Below are 17,318 nucleotides of genomic sequence, written 5' to 3' on the forward strand. Positions count from 1 at the left end.
GTGAGTGGCCTTACACCTTAGAGGTACATGAAACACTAATTGGATTATTGGACCTGGGAACACTAGATGGGAAGGATGATACTGCACCTTACAGACATATATATGGCTGGGTAGAGTAACACATGTGGCTCAGTTACATGTGCATCTCCACATGCAGCCATACATATTGCTGGGCACAGGTGATCAGCACCTTTCCATGCACATCCCAAAGATCTTCATATTTTATAATGGCAACTGGAGTACTATGTATTCTCAGTAGTCAACATAGCTGTAGAACCTCCTACATTGTCAGTGCTGCTATACTAAGACAGCATACACCAAACGATCAGAGTAATTATATGGATTCAGTCAGTACTTATCACCTACTTACCCCCTTGTGGCTGCTGTACTGCCCTCAAATGCCCACCCACATCAGGGTAGGCCACCACCAAAATGTGGGCCATTAGGGGGGTCAGGGCCTGACAGGCACCCCTCCCTCGTTGGGAGGATATCCCCAGCTGGGCCTCAGCAGTCTTCCGGGCCCAGTGTCTCAGGCACTCCCACGGCTTCCTACAATGGGTGCTCCGCCGGGCTGTGGACCCCCAGGGTCCGCACTTGCTTGGTGATGGCACGCCAAATTCCCTTCTTCTGATGGGCGTTGACCTGCATGAATGACACAGACAAAAGGAGAAAGTCAAGTCATGTCCACATGCCCCATACCAATAGGAGTGGACAGTACACATCAGTCACAGCAAGATGGCACACATTACCATCCTCTCTGCTCTCACGCCTCCACAATAGACCATCTGCATGCATCAACGCCTTGACAAGTTCACATCAATGGTACACCATCTAACACAACACCTCTGGTGCTCCATATAACTTCCAAATAGAGGTAGGACCTCCTCCACTAGCTTTTCAAGCTGTTCTGGAGTGAACGCTGGAGTCCTATCATCTGCAGGACGTGGCATGGTAGCTTCCAGAGGCAGTACACAGCAGCTCAGGTAGTGGAGATCTTGCTGGCAGCAGTGTCAGGAGTCAAGTGAGTAATACTGTAGAAGATGGCAGTCACGGCCACCACGTACCTCTCCGTCACCACTGGCGGACATCGCCATTGGCTTTACTCTGCCGGAGGCAGCAATGTCCTCCAATGGCAAGTTACACCGCAGCTGTGACCACCTACCGCCATGACGACCTCTGCTGGCGGACTTAAGTCACTTTGACCTTTCCAGTACAATAGGTTAGGTGTCTGCCATTTTGAGCGCATTTCATGTATGGTGCTGTTTCCAAATCTGCGTGATATACTTTACCTGCTTTTGTGCTGTATATCTGTATGTACTGCCCTCATGTTTGGGTGACATATTGTGCATATGTGTAATAAAAGCTGTGTTGGGGACATGTGGATATAGTTTTGTACAGCTTCTCAGAGGTTACTATTTGTCGGACTAAAACTAATACTATGTGAGATATATGTGTAAGTGTTAAGCCTTGAACACATTGACAGCTACAGTGGTTACTAAAGTTATATTCCATTGTTATGTTTGGCAGTGTGCAACAAGGAGGGTCAAATAGGATACATAGCTTTGTGCGGTACTTTATATGTCAGATGTTGCAGCCGTCCTCGACAGCTGTTAGGTGTGAGGAATGTAAATAGCGGTAATAGCTGTGTGCATTCTGCATTTCTCACACTTTATTTACTTTTTTCGCATAGGTATCCTGCCATGAGGAGAGTAAGACAACCATCAGTGTACCGTCCACTGACAGACCTGCACACCATGGAGGAAAGGCCTGTCATCCAGACATACCGTTTGACTCATCATATCATCTTGGATCTATGTGATCAATTGGAGCCAGATCTGATGTCTGCCATTCGTAATCCCTATAGCATACCTCCCATCGTTCAAATTTTGTCTGTGCTACACTTCTTGGCCACAGGGTCCTTCCAGAATACAGTGGCTCTTACAGCGGGGATGTCTCAGCCCATGTTCAGCCTGGTTTTGAAGGATGTACTGTGTGCATTGTTGAAACACCTGGACAGCCACATCATGTTTCCCCACCAAGTGGATTTGTCCTATGTGAAGGCAGACTTTTATGAGCTCTGGACATGTTCCACATGTGGTAGGAGCCATTGATGGCACCCATGTAGCCTTGGTCCCTCCCAGTGCAAATGAACAGGTGTATAGGAAGAGGAAAAACTACCACTTAATCAATGTTCAGGTGGTGTGTTTGGCAGACCAGTACATCTCACAAGTCACAGCAAAGTATCCCGGATCTGTGCATGATTCCTTCATCATGAGAAACAGCAATGTCCCACTCCTAATAAAACAACTCTACACAGAGAGGGCCTGGCTGGTTGGTAAGTTACCATGGTACTGTGTGTTTGCGATTAATGTTTCCTGCCATCGCATTATAGCATGTCACACATACAGGGTTGTGTTGAGTTTACAATGTGTTCACAGGTGACTCTGGCTATCCAAACTGTCCTTGGCTTTTGACACCAGTGAGGTACCCAACGACGCCAGGGGAAGTCCGCTACAATGAGGCCCATGGGAGGAAAAGGTGTGTAGTTGAGTGGACTTTTGGGCTCCTGAAGGCAAGATTTAGGTGCCTGGGCTTATTTGGAGGAGCCCTTCTCTACTCGTCCAAGAAGGTGTTTCAGATAATAGTTGCCTGCTGCATGCTCCACAATCTAGCCCTGAGACGTCAGATACCATTGATAGCAGATGCAGGGGAGCCAGCTGAAGCAGTGGCTGGTTATGCTGATATGCCAAGTGATGAAGAGCCAGAGGAAATAAAGCAGGTGTCTCTAGGGCTTTTCTCATCAATCAGTACTTCAAATGATGGACATGTATGGAAAGTAGACCTACTGTAAGATGTAAGTGTACAACCAGATTTAGAGTGGTGGCATCACACCTCCTTACTTGCTTCTTCTGTGGGGGTGTAATGAGCTCCAATGCTTATGAGTGAGTTGTGAATGCAGACTGAAAGTTTGTATTGTGTACAGTACAGATTTGTCTGCATTCACATGTATTGTTGTAGCAGATGCTAAGTTAAACTTCTGGTACTGAATTCACAGATCTGAGGTATGTTATGTGCAATGTCCTATTCTCTTTCCCTTTCACTCACAGATTTGCCAAAATCCTGTTTGACTCTGCAACCATGGCTTGAAGACTACTGTGTCAGAAGCAGCTGGGAATTGCTGACAGACACAAGACATTTACATGACAGATACCTGCTGATATATGTTTAGTTTAAGTGGGGTGTAAGGTTGATGGTTTAACCATTAAAAAACTGGGGTGGTAAATGGTTTCTCCTTTTCTTTCACCTGTGGGGCAGAGGAGTATTTCAGATGGTGTATTATGTGTCTGGAGGAGTGTCTGGCACATGTGTTAAGGTTGGATCATAACCTCTCAATTCACAATAGGTGGAGTAAATAGTGATCGCCTTTGTACCTAGTTGTCATTTTGTTCTGACTTTGCAGTCCAAGGTGCATGTCACTGTAGACTGACATAGGTGAGTGACAAACTTGCATGTATGTGACCGATTTTAGTGTATGCTTTCAGTACTGGGTTGCTTTGTTCAGATCTTTGTATGTCCCATGGGATATGTGGATTAGAAACTATGGTATGGGTATGTGAAGATCCTATGTCAGTTGATACAGAGGACCTATCAGTGTGACCGTGCTTTGTAGTTAGATTACCATGAGCCTGACTTCTGTATCCTGTGTCTATGCATTTTATGACACAATTGCATACATCCTGATGGTACTCTCTGTTATGCTGTATGTGCTGATTTCAATATTGACTATAAATTTGTATAGATCTGGATTTCAATCTGTTTAACATCTGTCTTGTAACATTTCTGTTGTAAAGAGTCTCCTGCTTAAGGGGTCTCCACTTGATATCCATTGCAATGGATGTTTGATACAGAAGGTGATTACCACAACAAAATAGGCATGTGTTACTATTGTACATGGATTATAAAGGACTCATACACAGTACCTGTTTTTAAGTGTGTTTTATTGTGCATATGAAGAGGAAACTCTAACGGTAATACCAATATATTATGTACAAAACAGTGATGGGTGAAGTCATGGTGGAAGATTTCATCAGGGTTAGTGGCAACACCAGTTGATAACACAAGTCCAGTGTCCTTGTACCATGTAAAAATCAGCTACAAATGGAAGGCATGAGGTTCCTCTGGCACAGCATCCATTCCACTAGCTGCTGCAGAGATGTTGAAGGGGCAGAAGTTACATTGCTAGTTGAAGGGGCCTAATGTTGTGTAGAGAAACTGATCAGGGTGGTATTGATGTCTCTCAGTACCCCTGAAATGGTAGCCATGTGGGCATTTTGTGCCTGCCACTGCTGCACGACTTCCTGGTGGTGGTCACTCTGCAGCCTTTGATTTTCCCCCAACATAGTGATGATTTGGTCCATCTGGTCTTGGGAACTTTGGTATGCTTCCAAGACTTGGGAGCTGGTTTCCTGGTTTGTGGCGTTCCTTTGAGACCCCATTCTCTGGCCCACAGCATCCCTCACATGCACCCTACCCCCACATGCCCGTGCTCCTGGCACAGTGTGCCCATTCCCATGGTTGCAGGTCCATCATTGTCAGGGGTGGCAAGGTGAGACTCGGGTACCCTTAATGTGGGGCACACAATAGATGATACAGTCCTTTGGGACAAAGCTTTGGGGCAAATGGTTGCCTGTGATGTCGATGCAACAGCGTTGGGGGGAGTTGCTGTGGGCAGGGTGAGGCTGAGAGTAATTGACTGACCAGGAGTCCTGGATGGGCTAGGTTGTTAGTCAATGTCCAGACAGCCAAAGCTGTTGTCCTCATTGTGGCCTTCATCCTGAGGGGGATTGAGGACTGACAGTCTCAGGTATCCTCTCTATGGTGGCAATGGCAAGGTTACCTGTGGAGGGAGGGAGTCACAGAGTTCAGTATAAATTGTGTTTAGTTGCATTTGTGTGAGATGTAGTCAGTGGCCTAACATGATTTCTTGCAATGGTATTGACAGCTGCGGCACAACATACTTTTGTTTTACATAAAACTCTGTGACTTGATTTCCATACTCCATGTTTGGAGTTGTTATACTAGGATAGTATGGATTGCACTGCAGATGGGATCTGTTATTTTCTCATGATTGTTATGACTGTTCACCTCTGTTACCTAGTGAATAGTCAGGCTTGCTAGATGTCACACATCAAAGCTGCACAATGCACAATGGTGTCCTAGTGGGAACACAATATGTAGGTATGTAAAGGAAACTGTCCTGTATCTAGAAGTTGTGCATGTGCAGCGACTCAGCCATCTTCCTTTCCAAACCAGGTTAGTCTATTTTTGGTTTGGAATATTTTATCTGTGGCCAGTAGGAGTGGTCTCTCAGCTGCAGCTGTGCTTTGCTTTGTTGCTATTGTGAGTGTGCCATTGCAATGCTGTCATTGCCATGTACTGGTCCTCACTAAAATAATCTAGATGGTATATCTAGTAATTGGTTGTATATGCATAACATGTGTTGTGCACATTCAAGGTTTTCACAATGATGGGTTAGTGCATTCTGGGAGTCGTAGTGATATGATTAGCCTGTAGTTGGGGTGCCATTTCCAAGGGCTGTGAGGGCACTTGGGCTCAGTGGAGAGGTGGCATGCCGGAGAGGGGTATTAGGTGATTTGGTGAGAAGTGTAGTGGCTAAAATAGTTTCTTTTTATGTGTTTTGGTGGTGTGGAAGCATGCAGAGCAAGACAATTGTATGACATAAAAATTGGGGGGACTTACCACACTACATTCCCCCCAGTATGCCTCTGAGGTGCTCTGGATACAGTTTGTCCAAGACCTTCTCTTCCCATGATGTAAGGGCAGAGGGAGAAATTGGGGGCCCACCGCCAGTTTTCTACAGAGCTAACTGGTGCGTGGATGCCATGGAATGCACCTTCTCACACAGGTCGTTCCACCTCTTTGTGATGTCTGCCTTGTGTGAGAATGACTATCGACAGAATTGACCCTGTTGACTATCCTTTGCCACAACTCCATTTTCCTGGTAATAAATGTTTGATGGACCTGTGCTCTGAACAGGTGTGGCTCTACCCTTACAATTTCATCCACCATGACTCTCAACTCGTCATCAGTGAAATATGGTTGTTTTTGTGGGGACATGGTTGTGGTTGTATAGATGGTGAGTGGGGATGTTGTGTGTGTAAAGGTGTAGTGTTGGGTACTTGGTGATGTGTGGGTGCTGCGATGTGAGTTGGAGATGGTCGTAGCAGACTGGGTGTGCTAGTGATGTGTGTATTGTGATAGTTGTGCTGATGTGGGGTGTGTGCTGAGTGAAATGTGTATGTGTGCCTATGGTGTCCAAGAGCTAAATCTTATAATTTTGGCTTCTTGGTATATGTGCATGGTATTCCGGATGCAAAGGATTGTGGGTTGTGTAGGGGTGTGTTATATGGTGCTGTGAGTAGGTGTGTCTGGTGTGTGGATGTGTGTCAGGTTTGGGGTATTCAAACTAGCCAATGTGGTGATATGTTCTGACATAAGTTCGTGGTGACTGCCGTGCTTTGGACCAGAAATGGTTTTCCGACATGGAAGAACTGCTGTGGTGATTTGTGGATCGTAATTTGGTGGGTGAAATTTTGTCAGGCTGAAGGTGCTGGTGGAGGAGCCACCTCTACATCGCCCTCCAATGTCCTGGATGTTTCATGAATTTTGGCTGTTTTTTGGAAGACTTCACAATGGTACTCTTAATACGGTAGTAAAGTTACTGCAAACATGGCAGTGTTTTGGTGGCCGCCATCACGACAGTCTTGCCAAAAGACCGCCAAAGTCGTAATGAGGCTCTATGTAATGCAGACAGAAATATGTACTTCTAAAAGCAGCAGCAGTCGATAGCTACCTTCCTAGTGATCAACTGCAGCTTTACAACAGAATTTTAATGAACAACTAGAGTACTAACATTCTGAATCACCAATTGTGTAATGAGTAATGTAATTTGTAATGTCATAAAAAGTGCATGATTGAGACACAAGTTTCATTTTTTTTTCTGGATGGATGATTGCAACAACTATTCTTGTTCTTTATGGTTGGATTGCAGTGTGTACATAGTAGGGACATGCATCCAATAATTGTGATGGAGGGAGGGGAGGCTTCAAGGGTTTTATAATGTTAAGTAACAGAGATTTGAATAGTGCAATATTTACATAAGGCAGCCTTTCAGTGCTTTATTATGTTTTGGGTACAAGGTAGACAGCGAAGAGGGGTCTTCTACTCCTACAAGAGAGAACATTGCCTATTGTTGATCTGTCCACTCAAGGCAGAGGAATGGTTGGCATTTCTTTTCTTAGTTAACTGCATGTGGTCTGTGTGTGTTTGTGACACATGGCAGATTGCAAGAACACTGGAAACTGTAATCAGTGCAAACAGCATAACACTGTTTCTGGTAATAACTGCATACATGTGAACATTATATCGAATAAGGCATGGAATGTGCAATGAAACCACCAGCACTGAACAGTTGTATACAGACCAAACAATGTCCTATTACATCAGAAAGTTTAAATTAGTTGAAGTTATAATCCATTAAGATTTTTTAACGAGATGTTACCCATAGTTATATTAAATTTAAGAAAGGTCCATTTGGTGTGCAAGGCACAGGGTAATTAATTTGCTCAGTCAATGTAGAAAATGCTCCAGGTGGTCTTGGGGCCTGTTAATCATTGAAATCAAAACACATCAAAGATCCAGTCATAATCTGTACGCCGTGCACCTGTGCTGGTGATACGTCTGAAGGGCTCACGTCGCTGACAGCTAAATCTTACAGACACAACCTTGTCACTGCATAAAAGATAATACTTAGCGGGTATTCAGTTTTCCCAGGTCTTGAATATATGATATGTCTGGGAAAATATTCACGTTTAAAAGGATTCTGAGCTTATTATTACATTTATTCTATATACTAAGTCTCCAAATATTAGGTGAAAGTATCAACTGGGCCTTTATATTTTAGCGCATTCAGCAGCTAAACTCATCATACATCGCAGCAGAAATCTATAGGTAGCCTGCAGGCATTTCCTTGCAGCGGGGTTATACCTCACTGATGATGCCAAACAAGGTCAAACTAGTTTGCTGGTTGCTCGTGATCCCTTCCATGCAATTAGCTCAGGATGTCAACTGTGTGGTGATAAAAAAGTCAAAGTACAATGTTCAATCTATTTCAATTAAAAATGCCTGTTAAAAATTAAATTCTGTAGATAGTGACTGTATTCTATACTTAAACCCTTGCATTATGTTGTGATTGTAACCTGCTATATTATGCATAGCATTTCATACAGTAGACACAATGGTTCAGCAAAGGTACACAGTACACTTGCATTGTATTTAGTGTAGGAAAATTGTACATTGGTAGACCTTATGCAATAAATACAATCCCTAAAGTTATTCTATTGTGTTAGCAACGGATTCAATGTTTAGATTGCCTGTTAAAGAACGGATATCGCTCCATGATACGTAAATGTGGTCAATGATAATTTTGTTAATTACTGAAAACACACAAACTCATCCAATTGCTACAATAAAAGCAATCAGCCGGATTCACAATGATTTAGTTGTCATTTACTCTTGTACTATTCCTCATATATATTTTAATTCCAGGTGTTAGCCAGAGATACAATATGATTATTCATGGGTTACTCCTGGAATTCAGGAGTAAGTCAAGTTACAACAAGAGTCACATCCACTCATAACAAAATCTTTGTGTTAAGGGCCAAACTATGTAAGGAGCTCTAAATACATTTCCTGACATTGATGGTGTACTGACATTCCTATTAGGTAGTAGGATACACTGTAGATATTTGTTAAGAATGGAATTCAACTTTGTACTATTAATAAAGAAGGTTGTAATAAACCTTAAAGTTTGTTGTGGCATTACTCACCTTTGGGATATCAATTAGCAAATCTTGTCTATCATTATTATCTGCTCTATATTTTACCTCTAGGAGTGTTTTCTCAGGGTATTCTCTTTCTTGAATCTCATTAGGTTTTGTATGATTCTTCTCCATACATTTCTAGAAAGCTACAATTTAATTTAGTTCTAAATAGGTCGCTGTAAGAGATGTTAATGATCTGATGCTGTGAATGATAAGAAGTGGTGTGAAGTCCTATAATTTTTGGCTATATGTTTATTAAAAAGTATTGGCATTTACTAAAACTAGATCCGGAACTCCGTGAATGAGAAGATGTGGCATGAAGTACTACAAGTTTTTGCTATATCTTTATTTATATGCACTGGTGTGAGAACTTGTGTTATTGATTGAGGGGGTGAACCCTACTCAAGCAACAATCCTTGTCAGGGTGAACCACAAAAACACAGTAAATTAACCTGTGCTTAACCCTCTGGTAGCTAGGCAGGCTTAACTTAGAGGCAATGTGTAAAGTATTTATGCAGCACTCAAACAGAAATAAAGTGAACACACAACACAAGAAAAATACCACAGCAATAAAGGAAACTAAATTAATCTTAAACGAATGAGAAAATTTAGACAACAATCCAATCAGTATAACCAGAGTCATACACTTTCAAATATGTTAGGGCCAATAGAGCTAACAAGCAAATAGCAGCAATTACAGTTATCTGGTCGCACTGGACCAGGACAAAGTCACACATTTAGGTTGATCGTGATGGACCGCAGACTGGGCACATGACCACGTTTGGCCCACTGAGACAGTACTTTGTGCCCTTAGGAATCAAGATGCGAAGTTTGCGTCTGAGTGCTTTGAATCCAGGAGCTTTTGGACAGGTGCTGTAATGCGTGGTCCTGCACGGAGATCTGTTGCACTGGGTCAGTGCTATTGAAGCTGCCAATTAGGAGCTGCAGTGCTGGCATTGAGACGTGTTGTGCTCCATCAGGTTAATTAATCAACCAGTCTAGGGATGGACTGTGCTACGGAAACTTGCGTCAGGATACTTCACGCTGAGTTGGTGCTGGCGAAGCCACCATTCAGGAGCTGTGATGCACGGTCTGGCATGAAGATGTGGCATGCTGTGTTGGTTCAGAGGAGCCACAGGTCTGAAGTTGGAGATTGTGTCGAGATGCGCTGTATTGGTTCCGATGAAGTCGCTGGTCAGGAGCCTGTGATGTCCCTGTAGCTCAGAACAGGAGGCCAGATGACTGACGCTTGGAGATACTCTGGTAGCTTTGGGTTCAAGCAGGAAGGCAGGACTCAGGCAGCAGGACAGTCCTCAAGCAGCTTTGCAGTACTCAGTTAGCAGGGGAGTCCTCAGGCTGTTCGGCAGTCCTTCTTCTTGCAGAGCCTGCAGGTCCAGGAGCATTCTGGAGTATTCCAGGAGTATTCAGGAGTATTCTGAGGAGTGGGACTCAGGGTATAATACTTATACCTGATCCCAGCTGAAGTGGAAGATACTTCTAGACTCCCCCATGCCCCTACCTCTAGCTCTGGAATTTCAGTTCTTTCCCTGCCCAGCGAAGTCTTGGATGACAAAAGGGTAATGTGAAGTCATTTGTGTATGTGCTGAGGTAGCACCTTTGAAATGTAAGTGGGTCTGTGCACAGCTCCGCCCCTCCCATCCTGTCAGAATGGCCCATCCTGCTAACACTTAGGGCTTGATTTAGATTTCGGCAGATGGAATACGGCATTACAAACTTAACAGATATCCTGTCTGCCATATTTTGATCTCCACAAGATATAACGGGATCGTAATACAGCAGACAGGATATCTGTCACGTTTGTGACAAAGTATGCCCCTTCGCCAAGATCCAGATCAGGCCCTCAGTCTCCCTTTGTGTTACTGTCCGGGAGGACTACGCAATGCCCAACTGCCAACTACCCCTAGTAATGTGGCCCAGGACACAAGCTTCAGGCACCAAATGGTTAGGACAAGAAAATGGCAACTTTCTAAAAGTGGAATTTTTAGAATAGTAACTTAAAGTTAAACTTTACCATAAAGAGGATTTTAAATTAAAAATTTTAAGAGATTCTTATAACTTATTAAATGTAATAAGGTAACTCAAAGTTATATTGTGGGAGAGGAAGGTGTTGCTGAAGTAAGAAACAAATTTAAGAGTTTTTCACTACCAGTACATGTAAAACTTAAAAGACCATCTCCAACTTTTTAAATACAACGTACCCTGCTCTGTGAACGGTTTAGGTCCTACCCTAGGGGTGACTTATATGAACTAAAAAGGAAGGTTGAGGCCTAGAGAAAAGTTTTTTTTGCCAAGTTCAAGTAGCAGTTTAAAAGTTCATTCAGGATGCAATGGTAGTCCCAAGGCATATTTCGGAGTCTACTTAAGGGAGTGGCAAAAAAACTGCTGCAGGCCAGCTAGAAGCATGTAATTTATAGGCCCTAGAAACACGTAGTACCACTTTGCTATGAACCCATAAGTAAATTAAATGTGCCAATTGTGTGTAAGTCAATTTTACCATGCTTAAATCAATGAGCACAAACAATTTAGCTCTGGTTAGAGTGGTAAAGTGCACGAAGCGCTAAAGGCAACAAAAACACATTTTAACAAAACAGTATTGGAGAAGGCAAAAAGTTTGGAGAAGGCCACCATATATCTGTCAGGTCTAGCAATTGGCATTTACTACAACTAGATCCGTATCTTCATACGTTGATCCCATTTAAACCTAAAATTGCTTTTAGGAAATCTACTACCGTTAGGACACTAAGCCCTGATGATACTACTAGATATCAGAAACAGACTGAAAAAATGTTGGTCATCACCACCACCACCTATGGCTATGCACAAATGTAGATTGTGTACTTGTTATACATATACTATAGATGTACCAAATTCTGTAATCATGGTAAGGTAAAGAAATATACAGTAGGCATGTTCATCAATTGTAATTCAACATATTGCATTTATATTGTATATTGTGCATATGATAAAATCTATTTTGGATCCACAAAGAAGACACTCAAAAGATGATGGAAGGAACATATACGAGCCATAATTAACAAAGATGACTCCTATTCTATTGCCACACAATTTTGGTCATCACATGAAAATAAAGACATAAGCCATGTATATTAGTTCATCTTAGAACTATTTCCAGTTGTTTTCAACATGTTTGACATCGATTTGAAAAATATTTATTGCAGTAAGTTGACATCCTTATGAACTGACCTATTACAATTTCCATAATTATTTTCTTTTCTTAAAATTAGGGAACTCTGTGGTGAATTTCTACTAACAGGTTATATGCTTATTCCTACAACCATCTTCAAATTCTTTACCTCTAGTCAGGTAATTTCTCATCTCGCCCACTGTGGTCCATTCGGTTACGTTTTTGCAGTGCATGAGTTTCATCATTTCGGTCATGCTCTTTCAATTTTGGTCTCATTTGCACTGCTAGAATATAATTTTAGGACAAGTAAATTCAGGTGTTTATGCACTATATAAGCACCCCAGGCAAATTTAAATTGTTTGTAATCATACTTTTGTTGCAAACTTTTGTTGCAAATTACAAACAACAGGGGAGATATAAAATATTTGTTCTCTCATTGGTCGTCACTAAGAAGGGTGTACGAGAATTACAGTTCACATTTGATCTTCTCACTTATGAGACTGGTTTATCTATTTTTTTAATTGTCTAATCTCACACTGATAATTTTTTCTCATTTCCTTGTTTGTAATAATTTTAGGTGTGGCGCTAACATCTTGAAATATTGCTTCTACACATCTTCATATTTGATTTTCTTTTAACACTTAGGACTAATTCACAATTGTTTGTTCACACAAATCCAGGGTTTCTCCACCAACAGTACTTTGTGAAGACATTTTAGAACTCTGGCATTTTGTTCCCCTACAAAAACCTGCCTTATAAATTACACGGAATTGAAAAGTCACTTACATTATCTTTTTGTTATTAGTAATCATCATATGTTAGATTTAGTTGGTCCTGTTTCACCTATTGCTGGTTATAGGTTAATAACAAATACAGCTTTGTTCTAAGCTCTTCTCAATTAGAATATCCTTAGGTTACAATGAGTAGACCAAGAGAAACATAAGCAAATTACAAACATTAACTAATCCATTCGTAAATTCAGACTTTGAGATTTTGGAATTAAGGGCCTGATTTAGATGTTGGTGGTATTACTGCCAAGCTGCGTCAGCGTCAGGCCCAAAAAGACTGTCAAGTCAGCGGTCTCCTGCCCTATGAATTTAGATTTTAGGGGTTAGGAAACAAACTGCCACAGCTGCGGCATGGCAGCCATTACTGGCTGACTGGACTCTGTCGCCATCAGGCTGGTGTTGTACCACCAGCCTGATTCAGATGTTCTCGCTCTACCAGGGGTGTGACAGCAGCGGTTTACCAAAGGAGCGGGAGTGTCTCAATGGATATATGTGTTAACATAGGTGTATTGCATACAATGTATGCAACAATCTGTGTCCACACATATTCCAACCCCAAGAACAAAATTAAAAACATACTTACATGTATGTTGATGATCAGGTTGTGTTCAATGGTAAAGCATTACAGTTTTGTGTACGTGTCCCATGTACTGGTCACCTTCATGTTTGATGACAATGGAGCCAGTGTCCATCATGCTTAAATATCAGCAGCATTTACAGGGGTCCTTGAGTCGTGTTCCTGTGGAAAAGGTAAAAGAAAATGGAGGACAAGGAGGGTATTTGCCCCTCATTTTCCCCCATTCCACCAGCCTTGGGTTAGCCTGGCGAGAAGACAGATCAGAATCTGCTCGGAAGGGACACTGGCTGCACTCCCGCCACCAGCCACTGTTTCCCATTACTCTGTTGATGCAGGGTCCCAAGCCTGGTGGAGTGGACGGAACTGTGGCAGTCTTTCGACAATGGTCTGCCAATAGCTAAATAGAGCGAATGGACTGCCAAGCCGGCGGACGGGAAATCCGACGAAAAAGCGATAGCGGGACGATTACCGCCAACATCTAAATCAGGCCCTACATTTTTGGGATGTTTATGATTATTGAATGTGTATCACTTTCAACTAATATTAAGAATAATGTGACTATAATGTATTGTTTTTCTTCTACAGCCTAGAAAAAGCATCAAGTGTTGCGAAACATGTGCTGGCTGTGCGGCAGTATGACTACTGAATTATGATACAAACTATTCATAGATCTGTGGTGTTTGTTTGTTAAAAACATGATCAATTTTAGGACTTTAGACAGATGACATCAATTGTTGTATAACAATAATGAACAGCATTAACAATTGTATAACTCCAAATTAACTATAAATATTTTGTTCTATAATATCTAATTTTAAAATAAACGTGAGATTAAAAGTAAGGAATTGCCTTTTGGAGCTTTTGCTTTAGGTGCTTCTTACATTATTATATTTATGTAAAAAAAGTATTATTTTTTATTTTTTATTATGTTTTATATTTATTCTTTGCTTAATTGTTTATTACTTTTGTTAATTCATGCATTATCGTTTATGTTGTGTGGTTCATTGAAGTATTTGGTGGGGAGGTTGTATTTAAGATATATATTAATCGGTCTTAAATGACTAAAATGTTAAGTTTTTCAAATGTTTAAATTGTTATCTATTTGTGAAATATTGTAAAATTTGTTGAGTCATATATTATACTTTCAATTGGTGATATAGGTTTATTAGGGATTGGGTGGGTAGTTTTTAAATTAAATAATTAAAACTGAGCTTGACTAATTTAACATTTATTTTTAAATTGCCATAAATAAATTGTACTATTACTTTTTACAAACATAAAAACATATTTTAGATAGAATTTCTGTAAGCGGCTGTGTGGTATTTTGGGTTTAATACTAATTTGTAGATTTTCTATTTTTTATTTAGTTTAATTTTTTTATTTTTTTTTATGTCTTGGTCATCTAAAAATATTTTAAGGGGTAAGCATATATTTTGGATGTACTAAATTAGACTCCCAATGAATGTACTTATCCCAATAGTAGTTACAGTGTAGTTTGAATAGTAAATCTGATATCACTTTCCAAATTAATATATTTTCCCCAACGATTATAAGACTGGAGCTAGGATAACACACTTCACCCACTCTCCCTCTAATATTTACACTTTCCTCAATATTTATAAGTTTGGTATTAGAATTCAAAATCTGCCTCTCATCCACAATTTTTACAGTTTCTCCAATGCTCTTTAGACTGGCATTAGAACATTAACCTGGCTTCCAAGTGTATGCACTTTCCCCAATATATTGTAGTCTTATGTTAGAATAGTATAACTTTTCTCACTCAATTTTGACACTTTCCCAGTGTTTGCTAGACTGACGTTAGAATAGTAAATTTGCCTTCCATAAGTTTTAAAATGTTGCCAATGTTTTTTATACTGGGGGTATTTCAGCCTCCCGTCACAAATGTTTTAAACAATTTTTACACTTTCCCTAATGCTTAGTAGAATCAAGGTAGAAACGTATATTTGCCACTCACTGCAAATTTGTACCCTTTTCACAATATTTGTTTGATTGTAGTTAGAATAGTAGATGTAGCCCCAAAATGCATGTACTTTCTCCAATGTGTGTGACATTGGGGTTATAATAGTAAATGTGATCCATGCTCCCTAAACCCCTCATATTTGCACTATCCTAAAAGTTTATTAGTCTGGAGTTGGAATAGTAAATATGACCCCCCCCCCTCCAACACCAATAAGAGTTTTACACTTTCCCCAATGTTTGGTAGGCTAGAGTTAGAACAGTAAATCAAAACACATCAATTTTTGCTCTAACAAGCATTGGTAGGCACCTTCAATTTTTGCTCTAACAAGCACTGGTATAAGTAGAACAACAAATGTACATATGAGCCCCTTCTTGCCAATATATGTGCTTTCTCCATGTTTGTTAGACTTACATTAGAATAGTAAATTTGTGTTACAGAATTTTCACACCTTCCCTACTGTTTTTAGACTGGAGTTGGAACAATAATTCAGCCCCCCACTACACTTTTTACACTTTCCATATTGTTTATTGCAAATGTTCACACGTTTCCTAATGTTTGTTTGACTGGAGTTAAAATAGTAAAGATGATTTCCCCAATATTTGTTAGATTGAAGTTGGAGTAGTAAATACCCCTACTGTATGCACTTTCCCAATGTTAGTTATATAGGACTTAGAATAGTAAATTTGACTTACGCCCATTCCCCATTGCCCATTTGACTGCAGTTAAAATATTAAATTTAATACCCCAGCCCCAATGTTTATACTTTTCCACAGTTTATTAAACTGGAGTTACAATAGTAAGCAAGACATTGTCCACCCCTACCATTTCTACACTATCCCAAATGTGGGTTGGACTGGAGCTAGAATAGAAAATCTAAATACCCCCTTTTTTTACACGTTCTCTAAACATCCCTAATTTTTGCACTTTCTCCAGTGTTTGTTGAACTGGTGTTACAACAGTAAATGTGCCCTTCACCAATGTTTACTCTTTCCTAAATGTTTGTTAGACTAAATTTTGAACAATATATTTGACACAATTGTATTTATTTCTATATTATATGTATTTTTTAAAAAGTACTGCTTTTTTGTAGAAGATAGATACATTTTTTTATGTTATATTTATATTAACTACATATAAATGTATATAATTACAAACACAATGAAAATATTTGATCCACAGTGTTTTTGAAATGGTGATCCTCTATGCTGTAAGTATGTAAAGTCAATTTTTTGTAACCGCAGTATTTTTTAGACATATTTTTGTATCCTGATATTGTTGTTGGTTGTAGTTCTAGTTGATATGCAGTCATTAAACCCTTCCAATCCATCTGCCCTCCATCCCCAACACATCTTGGAGTATACACTCTGGTCAAATTCACATCCCTAGTGCATGCACAGCACCAAATGCTTGAGATATCAAACCTTCAATGTTCTCTGCAAAGTTCTCCGCTGCCCCTTGGAGCAAAATCTGTTCAAGTTTATGTTTCTAACATAAAATGCAATAAAGTAATAAACAGTCATTATAGTAGGTAACAATCAAACCACACTTCCAGACACAACCTAGAAAATACGATTCACCTATGTCATTTAAATCTCAAACATGGTAATTAACCCAAGTCTATTCTGTGGTCATTCTGAGACACCCAGTGCACAGGTTTAGGACCCATCAAATACAAATCAGTCACATTGGGAAGGTAAAGCTCAACCCATTCTGGAACCCCTTTGGATGATGTCACTCATCATCAAAAGAGGCAAATCTCAAACAGCATCTTGTGATATGACATCCCAGTATGACTAGAACCCAAGGCTGCTCCATCAAACAGTACACTGATGTAAAGTAATCTGTAACAACCCCCATAACCTCATAATATCCGTGCTGTACTGCAGCAATGTCCTTGCTCTAC

The 17,318-nt window shown here is 40.5% G+C and overlaps 1 protein-coding gene and 1 long non-coding RNA gene across 6 annotated transcripts in view; one reads left to right on the forward strand and one right to left on the reverse strand.

Moving 5' to 3' along the window:
• LOC138285482 (uncharacterized) overlaps nucleotides 1–1,759 on the forward strand; it is a 71,767-nt gene extending 70,008 nt beyond the window's left edge. The window contains exon 3 of the long non-coding RNA XR_011201600.1: nucleotides 1,691–1,759. This is a non-coding gene — a long non-coding RNA (uncharacterized lncRNA). The remainder of the gene's footprint in view (nucleotides 1–1,690) is intronic.
• ZNF385B (zinc finger protein 385B) overlaps nucleotides 1–17,318 on the reverse strand; it is a 1,043,801-nt gene that overhangs the window by 210,819 nt on the left and 815,664 nt on the right. The gene's annotated exons all lie outside the window — the stretch shown is intronic.

This window comes from Pleurodeles waltl, chromosome 3_1, assembly GCF_031143425.1.
Source record: "Pleurodeles waltl isolate 20211129_DDA chromosome 3_1, aPleWal1.hap1.20221129, whole genome shotgun sequence".
NCBI lineage: Eukaryota > Metazoa > Chordata > Amphibia > Caudata > Salamandridae > Pleurodeles > Pleurodeles waltl.